At 56.5% G+C, this 14,437-nt stretch overlaps 1 long non-coding RNA gene across 1 annotated transcript in view; it reads right to left on the bottom strand.

Annotated features, from left to right (window-relative positions):
* LOC135271095 (uncharacterized) overlaps positions 1 to 13,773 on the bottom strand; it is a 469,429-nt gene extending 455,656 nt beyond the window's left edge. Inside the window, exon 1 of the long non-coding RNA XR_010339216.1 lies at positions 13,579 to 13,773. This is a non-coding gene — a long non-coding RNA (uncharacterized LOC135271095). The remainder of the gene's footprint in view (positions 1 to 13,578) is intronic.
* Between the last annotated feature and the right edge of the window lie 664 nt (positions 13,774 to 14,437).

Here is a 14,437-nt window from a genome sequence, read left to right as displayed (position 1 = left end):
AGGGGTGCACGTCACACCAGGACACGAGGGAGGACCGGCTCCATATCCAGGGGTTGAAGACACACCAGGACAGAGATGGACGAAGGCTGTGCTGTGTTTCCACACGTCCACATCAGACCAGTACACATAGGGAGGACAGGCTCCATATCCATGGGTTTAAGACACACCAGGACAGAGATGGACGAAGGCTGTGCCCTGCGTCCACAAGTCCACATCAGACCAGGACACAGAGGGAGGACAGGCCTCATGTCCAGGGGTCCACGTCATACCAGGACATTGAGGGAGGAAGGCTGGGCCCTGTGTCCAGAAGTCCACATCCCCCCAGGGTACAGAGGGAGGACAGGCCCCATGTCGAGAGGACCACATCACACCAGGGCACAGAGGAAGGACACGCCCCATGTCCAGGGATCCGTGCCACACCAGGACATAGAGGGAGGACAGGTCCCATGTCCAGGTGTCCACATCACACCAGGACACATAGAAAGGACAGGCCCCATGTCCTGCGGTCCACATCACACCAGGACGAAGTGGGAGGAGAGCTGGGCCATGTGTGCACACTTCCACATTAGACCAGGACACAGAGGGAGGACAGGCCTCATGTCCACTGGTCCACGTCACACCAGGACATAGAGGGAGGAAGGCTGGGCCCTGTGTCCACACGTCCACATCACACCAGGAAACAGAGGGAGGACAGGCCCCGTGTCCAGGTGTACACATCACACCAGGACACAGAGGGAGGGCAGTTCCCATGTCAAGGGGTCCACGTCACTCCAGGACATACAGGGAGGAAGGGTGGGTCCAGTGTCCACACGTGCACATCACATCAGGACACAGAGGAAGGACAGGCCAAGTGTCCAGGTGTCCACATCACACGAGGACACAGAGGGAGGACAGGCCCCATGTCCAGAGGTCCAGCTCCCACCAGGACACAGAGGGAGGGCAGTCCCCATGTCCAGGGGTCCACGTGACACCAGGACATAGAGGGAGGAAAGCTGGGTCCTGTGTCCACACGTCCACCTCCCACCAGGACACAGAGGGAGGGCAGTCCCCATGTCAAGGGGTACACGTCACACGAGGAGATAGAGGGAGGAAAGCTGGGCCATGTGTCCACACGTCCACATCACACCAGGACAGAGAGGGAGGAAAGCTGGGCCCTGTGTCCACACGTCCACATCACACCAGGACATAGAGGGAGGAAAGCTGGGCCCTGTGTCCACATGTCCACATCACACAACAACACAGAGGGAGGACAGTCCCCATGTCCAGGAGTCCACATCACACCAGGACACAGAGGGAGGACACGGCCCATATCCAGCGGTCCACGTCACACCAGGACGTAGGGGGAGGACAGGCCCTGTGTCCAGGGGTCCGTATGACAAGAGGACACAGAGGAAGGACAGGCCCCATGTCCAGGGGTGCACGTCACACCAGGACACGAGGGAGGACAGGCTCCATATCCAGGGGTTTAAGAAATGCCAGGATAGAGATGGACGAAGGCTGTACCCTGTGTCCACACGTCCACATCAGACCAGGACACAGAGGGAGGACAGGCCTCATGTCCAGGGGTCCATGTCACACCTGTACATAGAGGGATGAAGGCTGGGCCCTGTGTCCACAAGTCCACATCCCCCCAGGATACTGAGGGGGTACAGGCCCCCTATCCAGAGGACCACATCACACGAGGACACAGAGGAAGGACAGGCACCATGTCCAGGGCTCCGTGCCACACCAGGACATAGAGGGAGGACAGGCCCCGTGTCTAGGTGTCCACATGACACCAGGACACAGAGGGAGGACAAGCCCTAAGTGCAGGGGTCCACGTCACAGCAGGACATAGAGGGAGGACAGCTGGGCCATGTGTCCACACGTCCACATCACACCAGGACACAGAGGGAGGACAGGCCCCGTGTCCAGGTGTCCACACCACACGAGGACACAGAGGGAGGACAGGCCCCATGTCCAGCGGTCCACGTCACACCAGGATACAGAGGGAGGACAGTCCCCATGTCCAGGGGTCCACGTCACAACAGGACATAGAGGAAGGAAAGCTGGGCCCTGTGTCCACACGTCCACATCAGACCAGTACACAGAGGGAGGACAGGCTCCATATACATGGGTTTAAGACACACCAGGACAGAGATGGACGAAGGCTGTGCCCTGTGTCCACACGTCCACATCAGACCAGGACACAGAGGGAGGACAGGCCTCATGTCCAGGGGTCCACGTCATACCAGGACATAGAGGGAGAAAGGCTGGGCCCTATGTCCACAAGTCCACATCCCCCCAGGGTACAGAGGGAGGACAGGCCCCATGTCGAGAGGACCACATCACACCAGGACACAGAGGAAGGACACGCCCCATGTCCAGGGATCCGTGCCACACCAGGACATAGAGGGAGGACAGGCCCCATGTCCAGGTGTCCACATCACACCAGGACACATAGAAAGGACAGGCCCCATGTCCCGCGGTCCACGTCACACCAGGACGAAGTGGGAGGACAGCTGGGCCGTGTGTGCACACTGCCACATTAGACCAGGACACAGAGGGAGGACAGGCCTCATGTCCACCGGTCCACGTCACACCAGGACATAGAGGGAGGAAGGCTGGGCCCCGTGTCCACACGTCCACATCACACCAGGAAACAAAGGGAGGACAGGCCCCGTGTCCAGCTATCAACATCACATCAGGACACAGAGGGAGGACAGGCTCCATATCCAGGGATTTCAGACACACCAGGACAGAGATGGACGAAGGCTGTGGCCTGTGTCCACACGTCCACATCAGACCAGGACACAGACGGAGGACAGGCGCCAGGTCCGGGGGTCCACGCCACAACAGGACATAGAAGGAGGAAGGCTGGGCCCTGTGTCCACACGTCCACATCACACGAGAACACAGAGCGAGGACAGGCCCTGTGTCCAGGGGTGATTGTTACACCAGGAGACAGAGGAAGGACAGGCCCCGTGTCCAGGGGTCCATATCACACCAGTACACAGAAGAAGGACAGGTCCCATGTCCAGGGGTCCGCATCACACGAGGACACTGAGGGAGGACTGGCCCCGTGTCCAGGGGTCCAAATCACACCAGGATACAGATGGAGGGCAGGCCACGTGTCCAGGAGTCCGCGTCACACCAGAACATACAGGGAGGAATGCTGGGCTCTGTGTCCACACGTCCACATCAGACCAGGACACAGAGGGAGGACAGGCCTCATGTCCAGGGTTCCACGTCACACCAGGACATAGAGGGAGGAAGGCTGGGCCCTGTGTCCACAAGTCCACATCCCCACAGGATACTGAGGGAGGACAGGCCCCATATCCAGAGGACCACATCACACTAGGACACAGAGGAAGGACAGGCCCCATGTCCAGGGTTTCGTGCCACACCAGGACATAGAGGGAGGACAGGCCCCGTGTCTAGGTGTCCACATGACACCAGGACACAGAGGGAGGACAAGCCCTAAGTCCAGGGGTCCATGTCACAGCAGGACATAGAGGGAGGACAGCTGGGCCATGTGTCCACACGTCCACATCACACCAGGACACAGAGGGAGGACAGGCCCCGTGTCCAGGTGTCTACATCACACGAGGACACAGAGGGAGGACAGGCCCCATGTCCAGCGGTCCACGTCACACCAGGACACAGACGGAGGACAGTCCCCGTGTCCAGGGTCCACGTCACAACAGGACATAGAGGAAGTAAAGCTGGGCTCTGTGTCCACACGTCCACATCACAACAGGACACAGAGGGAGGACAGGATCCATATCCAGGGGTTTAAGACACACCAGGACAGAGATGGACGAAGGCTGTGCCCTGTGTCCACACGTCCACATCAGACCAGGACACAGAGGGAGGACAAGCCTCATGTCCAGGGGTCCATGTGACACCAGGACATAGCGGGAGGAAAGCTGCGTCCAGTGTCCACACGTCCACATCACACCAGGACACACAGGGAGGACAGACCTCACGTCCAGGGGTCCACGTCACCCCAGGACACAGAGGGAGGAAGGCTGGGTCCTGTGTCCACACGTACACATCACATCAGGACACAGAGGAAGGACAGGCCAAGTGCCAGGTGTCCACATCACACGAGGACACAAAGGGAGGACAGGCGCCATGTCCAGCGGTCCAGCTCCCACCAGGACACAGAGGGAGGGCAGTCCCCATGCCCGGGGTCCACGTCACACCAGGACATAGAGGGAGGAAAGCTGGGCCCTGGGTCCACACGTCCATATCACACAAGGACACAGAAGTAGGAAGGCTGGGTCCAGTGTCCACACGTCCACATCACATCAGGACACAGAGGGAGGTCAGGCCCCGTGTCCAGCTGTCCACCTCCCACCAGGACACAGAGGGAGGGCAGTGCCCATGGTAAGGGGTCCACCTCACACCAGGACATAGAGGGTGGAAAGCTGGGCCCTGTGTCCACCCATCCACATCACACAAGGACACAGAGGGAGGAAGGCTGGGTCCTGTGTCCACACGTCCACATCACACCAGGACACAGAGTGAGGACAGTCCCCATGTCCAAGAGTCCACATAGCACCCGGACACAGAGGAAGGACGGAGGACAGGTCCCATGTCCAGCGGTCCACGTCACACCACGACGTAGTGGGAGGATAGGCCCTGTGTCCAGGGATCCGTACGACAAGAGGACACAGAGGAAGGACCCGGCCCCATGTACAAGGGTGCACGTCACACCAGGACACGAGGGAGGACCGGCTCCATATCCAGGGGTTTAAGACACACCAGGACAGAGATGGACGAAGGCTGTGCTGTGTTTCCACACGTCCACATCAGACCAGTACACAGAGGGAGGACAGGCTCCATATACATGGGTTTAAGAAACACCAGGACAGAGATGGACGAAGGCTGTGCCCTGTGTCCACACGTCCACATCAGACCAGGACACAGAGGGAGGACAGGCCTCATGTCCAGGGGTCCACGTCATACCAGGACATAGAGGGAGAAAGGCTGGGCCCTATGTCCACAAGTCCACATCCCCCCAGGGTACAGAGGGAGGACAGGCCCCATGTCGAGAGGACCACATCACACCAGGACACAGAGGAAGGACACGCCCCATGTCCAGGGATCCGTGCCACACCAGGACATAGAGGGAGGACAGGCCCCATGTCCAGGTGTCCACATCACACCAGGACACATAGAAAGGACAGGCCCCATGTCCCGCGGTCCACGTCACACCAGGACGAAGTGGGAGGACAGCTGGGCCGTGTGTGCACACTGCCACATTAGACCAGGACACAGAGGGAGGACAGGCCTCATGTCCACCGGTCCACGTCACACCAGGACATAGAGGGAGGAAGGCTGGGCCCTGTGTCCACACGTCCACATCACACCAGGAAACAGAGGGAGGACAGGCCCCGTGTCCAGCTATCCACATCACATCAGGACACAGAGGGAGGACAGGCTCCATATCCAGGGATTTCAGACACACCAGGACAGAGATGGACAAAGGCTGTGGCCTGTGTCCACACGTCCACATCAGACCAGGACACAGAAGAAGGACAGGCCCCATGTCCAGGGCTCCGTGCCACACCAGGACATAGAGGGAGGACAGGCCCCATGTCCAGAGGTACGAATCACAGGAGGACACAGAGGGAGGACTGTCCCCGTGTCCAACGGTCCACATCACACCAGGATACAGACGGAGGATAGGTAAGGTGTTCAGGAGTCCATGTCACTCCAGGACATAGAGGGAGCAAGGCTGGGCCCTGTCTCCACACGTCCACATCACACCAGGAAACAGAGGGAGGACAGGCCCCGTGTCCAGCTATCCACATCACATCAGGACACAGAGGGAGGACAGGCTCCATATCCAGGGATTTCAGACACACCAGGACAGAGATGGACGAAGGCTGTGGCCTGTGTCCACACGTCCACATCAGACCAGGACACAGAAGAAGGACAGGCCCCATGTCCAGGGCTCCGTGCCACACCAGGACATAGAGGGAGGACAGGCCCCATGTCCAGAGGTACAAATCACAGGAGGACACAGAGGGAGGACTGGCCCCGTGTCCAACGGTCCACATCACACCAGGATACAGACGGAGGATAGGTAAGGTGTCCAGGAGTCCATGTCACTCCAGGTCATAGAGGGAGCAAGGCTGGGCCCTGTCTCCACACGTCCACATCACATCAGGATAGAGAGGGAGGACAGGCCCCACGTCCAGGGGTCCACATCGCACCAGGACACAGAGGAAGGACAGGCCTCATGTCCAGGGGTCCTCATCACACCCAGAAATAAAGGGAGGAAGGCTGAGCCCTGTGTCCACACGTCCACATCACACCAGGAAACAGAGGGAGGACAGGCCCCATGTTCAGGTGTCCACGTCACACCATGTCATAGAGGGAGGAAGGCTGGCCCTGTGTCCACATGTCCATATCAGACCAGGACACAGAGGGAGGACAGGCCCCATGTCCGGGCGTCCACGTCACACCAGGCCATAGAGGGAGGACAGGCCCCATGTCCAGGGGTCCACATCACACCAGGACACAGAGGGAGGATAGGCCCCGTGTTCAGGCATCCACGTCACACCAGGACATAGAGAGAGGACACGCTCGGTGTCCAGGGGTCCTCATCACACCATAAAATAGGGGGAGGAAGGCTGGGCCCTGTGTCCACACGTCCATATCACACCAGGACACAGAGGGAGGACAGGCCCCATGTCCAGGGGTCCACGTCACACCAGGACACAGAGGGAGAAGAGGTCCCGTGTCCAGGGGTCCAAATCAAACCAGGACAGAGCGGAAGGAAAGGCCCCGTGTCCAGGGGTCCACATCACACCAGTACACCGAGGGAGGACAGGCCCCATGTGGAGGGGTCCACATCACACCAGGACATAGAAGGGGAAGGCTGAGCCCTGTTTCCAGAAGTCCATATCACACCAGGACACAGAGGGAGGACAGGGCCCATGTCCAGGGATCCACGTCTCACCAGGACTTAGAGGGAGGACAGGCCCCGTGTCCAGGTTTCCACAACACACCAGGACACAGAGGGAGGACAGGCCCCATGTCCAGAGGTCCATGTCACACCATGACATAGACGGAGGAAGGCTGGGCCCTGTGTCCACAGGTCCATATCACACCAGGACACAGAGGGAGGACAGGCCCAATGTCCAGGGGTCCACGTCACACCAGGATATAGAGGGAGGACAGGCCCCGTGTCTACGGGTCCACATCACACCAAGACACAGAGGGAGGACAGGGCCCATGTCCAGGAGTCCTTGTCACACCAGGACATAGAGGGAGGAAGGCTGGGCCCAGTGTCCACAAGTCTACATCACACCAGGACACACAGGGACGACACGCCCAATGTGCAGGCGTCCACATCACACCAGGATATAGAGTGAGGACAGACCCGGTGTCCAGGGTTCCACATCACACCAGGACACAGAGAGAGAACAGGCCCCGTTTCCAGGGGTCTACATCACACCAGGACACAGAGGGAGGACACGCCCCATGTCCAGGCTTTCACGACACACCAGGACATAGAGGGAGGAAGGCTGGGCCCTGTGTCCACACGTCCACATCACACCAGGACACAGAGGGAGGACAGGCCCTGTGTCCAGGGGTGATTGTTACACCAGGAGACAGAGGAAGGACAGGCCCTGTGTCCAGGGGTCCACATCACACCAGGACACAAAGGAAGGACGGGCCCCATGTCCAGGTGTCCGCCTCACACGAGGACACAGAGAAAGGACTGGCCCCGTGTCCAGGGGTCCACATCACACCAGGATACTGACGGAGGAGAGGCCAGGTGTCCAGGAGTACATGTCACACCAGGATATAGAGGGAGGAAGGCTGCGCCCTGTGTCCACACATCCACATCACACCATGATACAAAGGTAGGACAGGCCTCATGTCCACGGGTCCACATCACACTAAGACACACAGGGAGGAGGAGCCTCATGTCCAGGGATCCAGGTCACAGCGGGACAGAAAGGGAACAAGGCTGGGCCTTGTGTCCACACTTCCACATCACACCAGGACACAGAGGGAGGACAGGCCATGTGTCCAGGTATCCATGTCACACCAGGATGCAGAGGAATGACAGGCCCCGAGTCCAGGGGTCCACGTCACACCATGATATAGAGGGACGAAGGCTGGTTCCTGTGTCTACATGTGCACATCACACCAGGACACAGAGGGAGGACAAGCCCCATGTCCCGCGGTCCACGTCACACCAGGACAGAGAGGAAGGAAGGCTTGGCCTTTGGACCACACTTTCACATCAGACCAGGACACAGAGGAAGGACAGGCCCCATTTCCATGGGTCCATGTCACACCAGGACATAGAGGGAGGACAGGCCCCATGTCCATGGGTCCACATCACACCAGGACACAGATGGAGGACAGGCCCCATGTCCACGGTTCCACGTCACACCAAAACTTATAGGGAGGACAGGCCCCATGTCCAGGGGCCATACGACACCAGGACACAGAGGGAGGACAGGCCCCATGTCCAGGGGTCCACGTCAAACCAAGACATAGAGGGAGGAATGCTGGGCCCTGTGTCCACACGTCCACATCACACCAGGACACAGAGGCAGGACAGGCCCCAAGTCCAGGAGTCCACGTCACACCAGGACATAGAGGGAGGACAGGCCCCGTGTTGAGGGGTCCACATCACACCAGGACACAGAGGAAGGACAGGTCTCATGTCCAGTGGTCCATTTCACACCATGACATAGAGGGAGGACAGGCCCCGTGTCCAGGGGTCCACATCACCCCAGGACACAGAGAGAGGACTTGCCCCATGTCCAGGGATCCATGTCACACTGGGACACAGAGGGAGGAAGGCTTGGCCCTGTGACCACAAGTCCACATCACACCAGGACACAGAAGGACAACAGTCGCCATGTACAGGGTTCCACATGACACCAGGACACAGAGGGAGGATAGGCCCCATGTCCAGGGGTCCAAATCACACCAGGACATAGAGGGAGGACAGGCCCCATGTTTACGGGTCCACGTCACACCAGGATATAGAAGGAGGAAGGCAGGGCCCTGTGTCCACATGTCCACATCACACCAGGACACAGAGGGAGGACAGGCCCGATGACCAGGGGTCCACGTGACACCAGGACTTAGAGGGAGGACAGGTCCAGTCTCCAGGGTTCCACATCACACCAGGACACAGAGGGCAGACAGGCCCCATGTTCAGGGGTCCACATCACACGAGGACACAGAGGGAGTACTGGCCCCAAATCCAGGGGTCCACATCATACCAGGACACAGACGGAGGACAGGCCAGGTGTTCAGGAGTCCACGTCACAAGAGGACATAGAGGGAGGAAGTCTGGGCCCTGTGTCCAAACATCCACATCACACCAGGACATAGAGGGAGGACAGGCCCCATGTCCAGGGTTCCACATCACACCAGGACACAGAGGGAGGACAAGCCCCGTGTCCAGGAGTCCACATCACATCAGGAGACAGTGGGAGGATGGCTGGGCTGTGTGTGCACACTGCCCCATCACACCAGGACACAGAGGGAGGAGAGGCCATGTGTCCAGGGGTCCATGTCACACCAGGACACAGAGGAAGGACAGTCCGCGTGTCCAGGGCTCCATGTCACACCATGACATAGAGCGAGGAAGGCCGGGTTCTGTGTCCACATGTCCACATCACACCAGGACACAGAGGGAGGACAGACCCCATGTCCAGGGGTCCTCGTCACACCATGACATAGAGGGAGGAAGGCTGGGACCTGTGTCCACACGTCTATATCACAGCCGGACACAGAGGGAGGACAGGCTCCGTGTCCGGGGGTCCACATCACACGAGGACACAGAGGGAGAAAAGGCCCCATTTCCAGGGGTCCACATCACACCAGGACACAGAGGTAGGACAGGCCCCGTGTCTAGATGTCCACATCACACCAGGACACAGACGGGGTACAGTCCCCATGTCCAGGGGTCCATGTCACACCAGGACATAGAGGGAGGAAGGCTGGGCCCTGTGTCCACATGTCCACATCACACCAGAACACAGAGGGAGGACAGGCCGTGTGTCCAGGTGTGAATGTCACACCAGGACACAGTGGAAGGACAGGCCCATGTTCAGGGGCCCACATCACACCAGGACACAGAGGGAGGACAGGCCCCATGTCCAGGGGTCCACATCACACCAGGACACAGACGGAGGACAGGCCAGATGCTCAGGGGTCCACATCACACCAGGACATAGAGGTAGGAAGGGTGGGCCCTCTGTCCACATGTCCCCATCACACCAGGGCACAGAGAGAGGAGAGGCCCCACGTCCAGGGGTCCACGTCACACCAGGACACAGAGGGAGGACAAGCCCCATGTCCAAAGGTGCACGTAACACCAGGACACAGAGGGAGGAAGGCTGGGCCATGTATCCACATGTCCATATCACAAAAGGACAGAGAGGGAGGACAGGCCATGTGTCCAGGGGTCCATGTCACACCAGGACATAGAGGGAGGACAGTCCCTATGTTCCGGTGTCCACATCACACCAGGACACAGGGGGAGGGCAGGCCCTGTGTCCAGGGGTCCACATCACACCAGGAGACAGATGGAGGACAGGGCAGGTGTTCAGGGGTCCACATCACACCAGGACATAGAGGGAGGAAGGCTGGCCCCCATGTCCACATGTCCACATCCCACCAGGACACAGAGGGAAGACAGGCCCCATGTCCAGTGGTCCACGTCACACCAGCATACAGAGGGAGGACAAGCCCCGTGTTCAAGGCTCCTTCTCAAATCATTTTATGAGACCAACATCATCCTGATACCAAAACCCGGTAGAGACTCAACGAGGAAAGAAAACTACAGGCCAATATCCATGATGAACATAGATGCAAAAATCTTCAATAAAATACTGGCAAGCCGATTACAACAGCACATCAAAAAGTTAATCCACCATAATCAAGTAGGATTCATTCCAGGGATGCAAGGCTCGTTCAACATACGCAAGTCTGTAAATGCAATTCACCACATAAACAGAACCAAAGACAAAAGCCACGTGATTATCTCAATTGATGCAGAGAAGGCCTTCAAGAAAATTCAGCAGCCCTTTATGCTAAAAACCCTTGATAAACTAGGTACTGACGGTCCGAATCTCATAATAATAAAAGGTGTTTAGGACAAACCAACAGCCAATATCATTCGGAATGAGCAAAAAGTGGAAGCATTCCCTTTGATATCTGGCACTAGACAACGATGCCCTCTCTCACCACTCCTATTCAATATAGTACAGGAAGTTCTAGCCAGAGCAATCAGGCAAGAAAAAGAAATAAAGGGTATTCAAATAGGAAAGGAGGAAGCCAAATTGTCTCTATTTGCAGATGACATGATTGTATATCTAGAAGACCCCCTCGTCTCAGCCCAAAATCTCCTGAAACTGACAAGCAACATCAGCAAAGTCTCAGGATACAAAATCAATGTGCAAAAATCACAAGCATTCCTACACACCAATAACAGACTTAAAGAGAGCCAAATCAAGAACGAACTGCCATTCACAATTACTACAAAGAGAATAAAATACCTAGGAATACAACTAACAACGAACACAAAGGACCTCTTCAAGGAGAACTACAAACCACTGCTCAACGAAATAAGAGAGGACACAAACAGGCCGGGCGCGGTGGCTCAAGCCTGTAATCCCAGCACTTTGGGAGGCCGAGGCGGGTGGATCACGAGGTCGAGAGATCAAGACCATCCTGGTCAACATGGTGAAACCCTGTCTCTACTAATACAAAAAAATTAGCTTGGCATGGTGGCGCATGCCTGTAATCCCAGCTACCCAGGAGGCTGAGGCAGGAGAATTGCCTGAACCCAGGAGGCGGAGGTTGCGGTGAGCCAAGATCGCGCCATTGCACTCCAGCCTGGGTAACAAGAGCAAAACTCCGTCTCAAAAAAAAAAAAAAAAGAGAGGACACAAACAGATGGAGAAACATTCCATGTTCATGCTTAGGAAGAATCAATATCGTGAAAATGGCCATACTGCACAAAGTAATTTACAGATTCAACGCTATCCCCATCAAGCTACCAATGACCTTCTTCACAGAACTGGAAAAAAACACCTTAAACTTCATATGGAATCAAAAGAGAGCCCGCATAGCCAAGTCAATTCTAAGCAAAAAGAACAAAGCGGGAGGCATCACACTACCGGACATCAAATTGTACTACAAGGATACAGTAATCAAAACAGCATGGTACTGGTACCAAAACAGAGATATAGACCAATGGAACAGAACAGAGGCGTCAGAGGCAACACAACATATCTACAACCATCCGATCTTTGACAAACCTGACAAAAACAAGCAATGGGGAAAGGATTCCCCGTTTAATAAGTGGTGTTGGGAAAACTGGCTAGCCATATGCAGAAAGCAGAAACTGGATCCCTTCCTGACACCTTACACTAAAATTAACTCCAGATGGATTAAAGAATTAAACATAAGACCAAACACCATAAAAACCCTAGAAGAAAATCTAGGCAAAACCATTCAGGACATAGGCGTAGGCAAGGACTTCATGACCAAAACACCAAAAGCATTGGCAACAAAAGCCAAAATAGACAAATGGGACCTAGTCAAACTCCACAGCTTCTTCACGGCAAAAGAAACAGTCATTAGAGTGAATCGGCAACCAACGGAATGGGAAAAAATTTTTGCAGCTTACCCATCTGACGAAGGGCTGATAGCCGGAATTTACAAAAAACTAAAACAGATTTACAAGAAAAAAACAAACAAGCCATTCAAAAGTGGGCGAAGGATATGAACAGATACTTTACAAAAGAAGACATACATGAGGCCAACAAACATATGAAAAAATGCTCATCATCACTGGTCATTAGAGAAATGCAAATCAAAACTACATTGAGATACCATCTCACGCCAGTTACAATGGCGATCATTAAAAACTCTGGAGACAGATGCTGGAGAGGATGTGGAGAAATAGGAACACTTTTACACTGTTGGTGGGAGTGTAAATTAGTTCAACCATTGTGGAAGACAGTGTGGCGATTTCTTAAGGATATAGAAATAGAAATTCCATCTGACCCAACAATCCCACTATTGGGAATATACCCTAAAGAACTACAAATCGTTCTACTCTAAAGACACATGCACACGTATGTTCATTGCAGCCCTGTGTACAATAGCAAAGACCTGGAACCAACCCAAATGCCCACCAATGATAGACTGGACAAAGAAAATGTGGTACATGTACACCATGGAATACTAAGCAGCCATAAAAAACGATGAGTTCGTGTCCTTTGTAGGGACTTGGATGAATCTGGAAACCATCATTCTCAGCAAACTGACCCAAGAACAGAAAGCCAAGCCAAGCACCGTATGTTCTCACTCATAGGTGGGTGTTGAACAACGAGAACACGTGGACTCAGGGAGAGGAGCATCACACACAGGGGACAGTTGGGGGTGTAGGGGAGACACAATGGTGGGTGGGGAGGGAGCCAGCCAGTGTGCCACATTCCCGGAAACAAGGTGTGGGGTGATGCCCACTGAAAACCCCAAACCCCTCCCGAGGAAAGGCCTGTGGCCCACAGCTGGGACAGAGAAGGGGAGGCCTACCTGGGCCAGGCCGGTGTCCTCATCAGCCTTCTGGGGTGTGGTCTCAGGGTCAGGGTCCTCACCCACATCGCTATCGGCCTCGTCCTGGGGGGTGACCTTCGGGACCTGGCTGTGCAGGGCCGTCTCTGGGTGCGCCCCTCGCACAGTGGGGCTTGGGCCAGCCTCTGAGCCCTCCTCACAGTGGAAGGCTCGCAGCCCAGCCCTGTGATCTAGCTTTCTCAGTATTCGCGGTGTGCACCACTCAGGACGACTTGCGGCTTACGTCCCAGGACAAAGGGGGCATGTCCTTCCTTGAAAGTCTTGGCCGGGCGCGGTGGCTCACGCCTGTAATCCAAGCACTTTGGAGGCCAAGGCGAGTGGATCACCTGAGGTCGGGAGTTCAAGACCAGCCTGACCAACATGGTGAAAACACGACTTAATACCAAAAAAAAAAAAAAAAAAAAAAAAAAAGTCCTACTGTTTGAAAACGAAAACGAAGCCGTTCTCTGGCTGCCTGCCCTCCGGGAGAAGCTCCGCCTCCTCAGTCTACAGGGCTCCGGCCGCCTGCCGCCTCGCACCTGGAAGTCGGGGGCTCGGGCCCCGCCTTAGACGCCCCGTCCACCGCCCCGCCCCACTCCACCGCGCCTGCGCATCGCTCCACCGCCCCGCCCCGCTCCAACGCGCCTGCGCCTCGCTCCACCGCCCCGCCCCGCTCCACTGCGCCTGCTCCCCGCTCCACCGTCCCGCCCCGCTCCACCGCGCCTGCGCCTCGCTCCACCGCCCCGCCCCGCTCCACTGCGCCTGCGCCTCGCTCCACCGCCTCGCACCGCTCCACGGCGCCGGCGTAGCGGGTGCCAGGGCTGCAGTTGTAGTCGGTGGG

The sequence above is a fragment of the Aotus nancymaae genome, unplaced genomic scaffold (assembly GCF_030222135.1).
Source record: "Aotus nancymaae isolate 86718 unplaced genomic scaffold, 86718_ANA_hifiasm-v0.15.2.pri h1tg000075l, whole genome shotgun sequence".
Taxonomy (NCBI): Eukaryota; Metazoa; Chordata; class Mammalia; order Primates; family Aotidae; genus Aotus; species Aotus nancymaae.
Note: the sequence above shows the minus strand (reverse complement) of the source record. Positions and strands in the feature narration are given on the sequence as shown.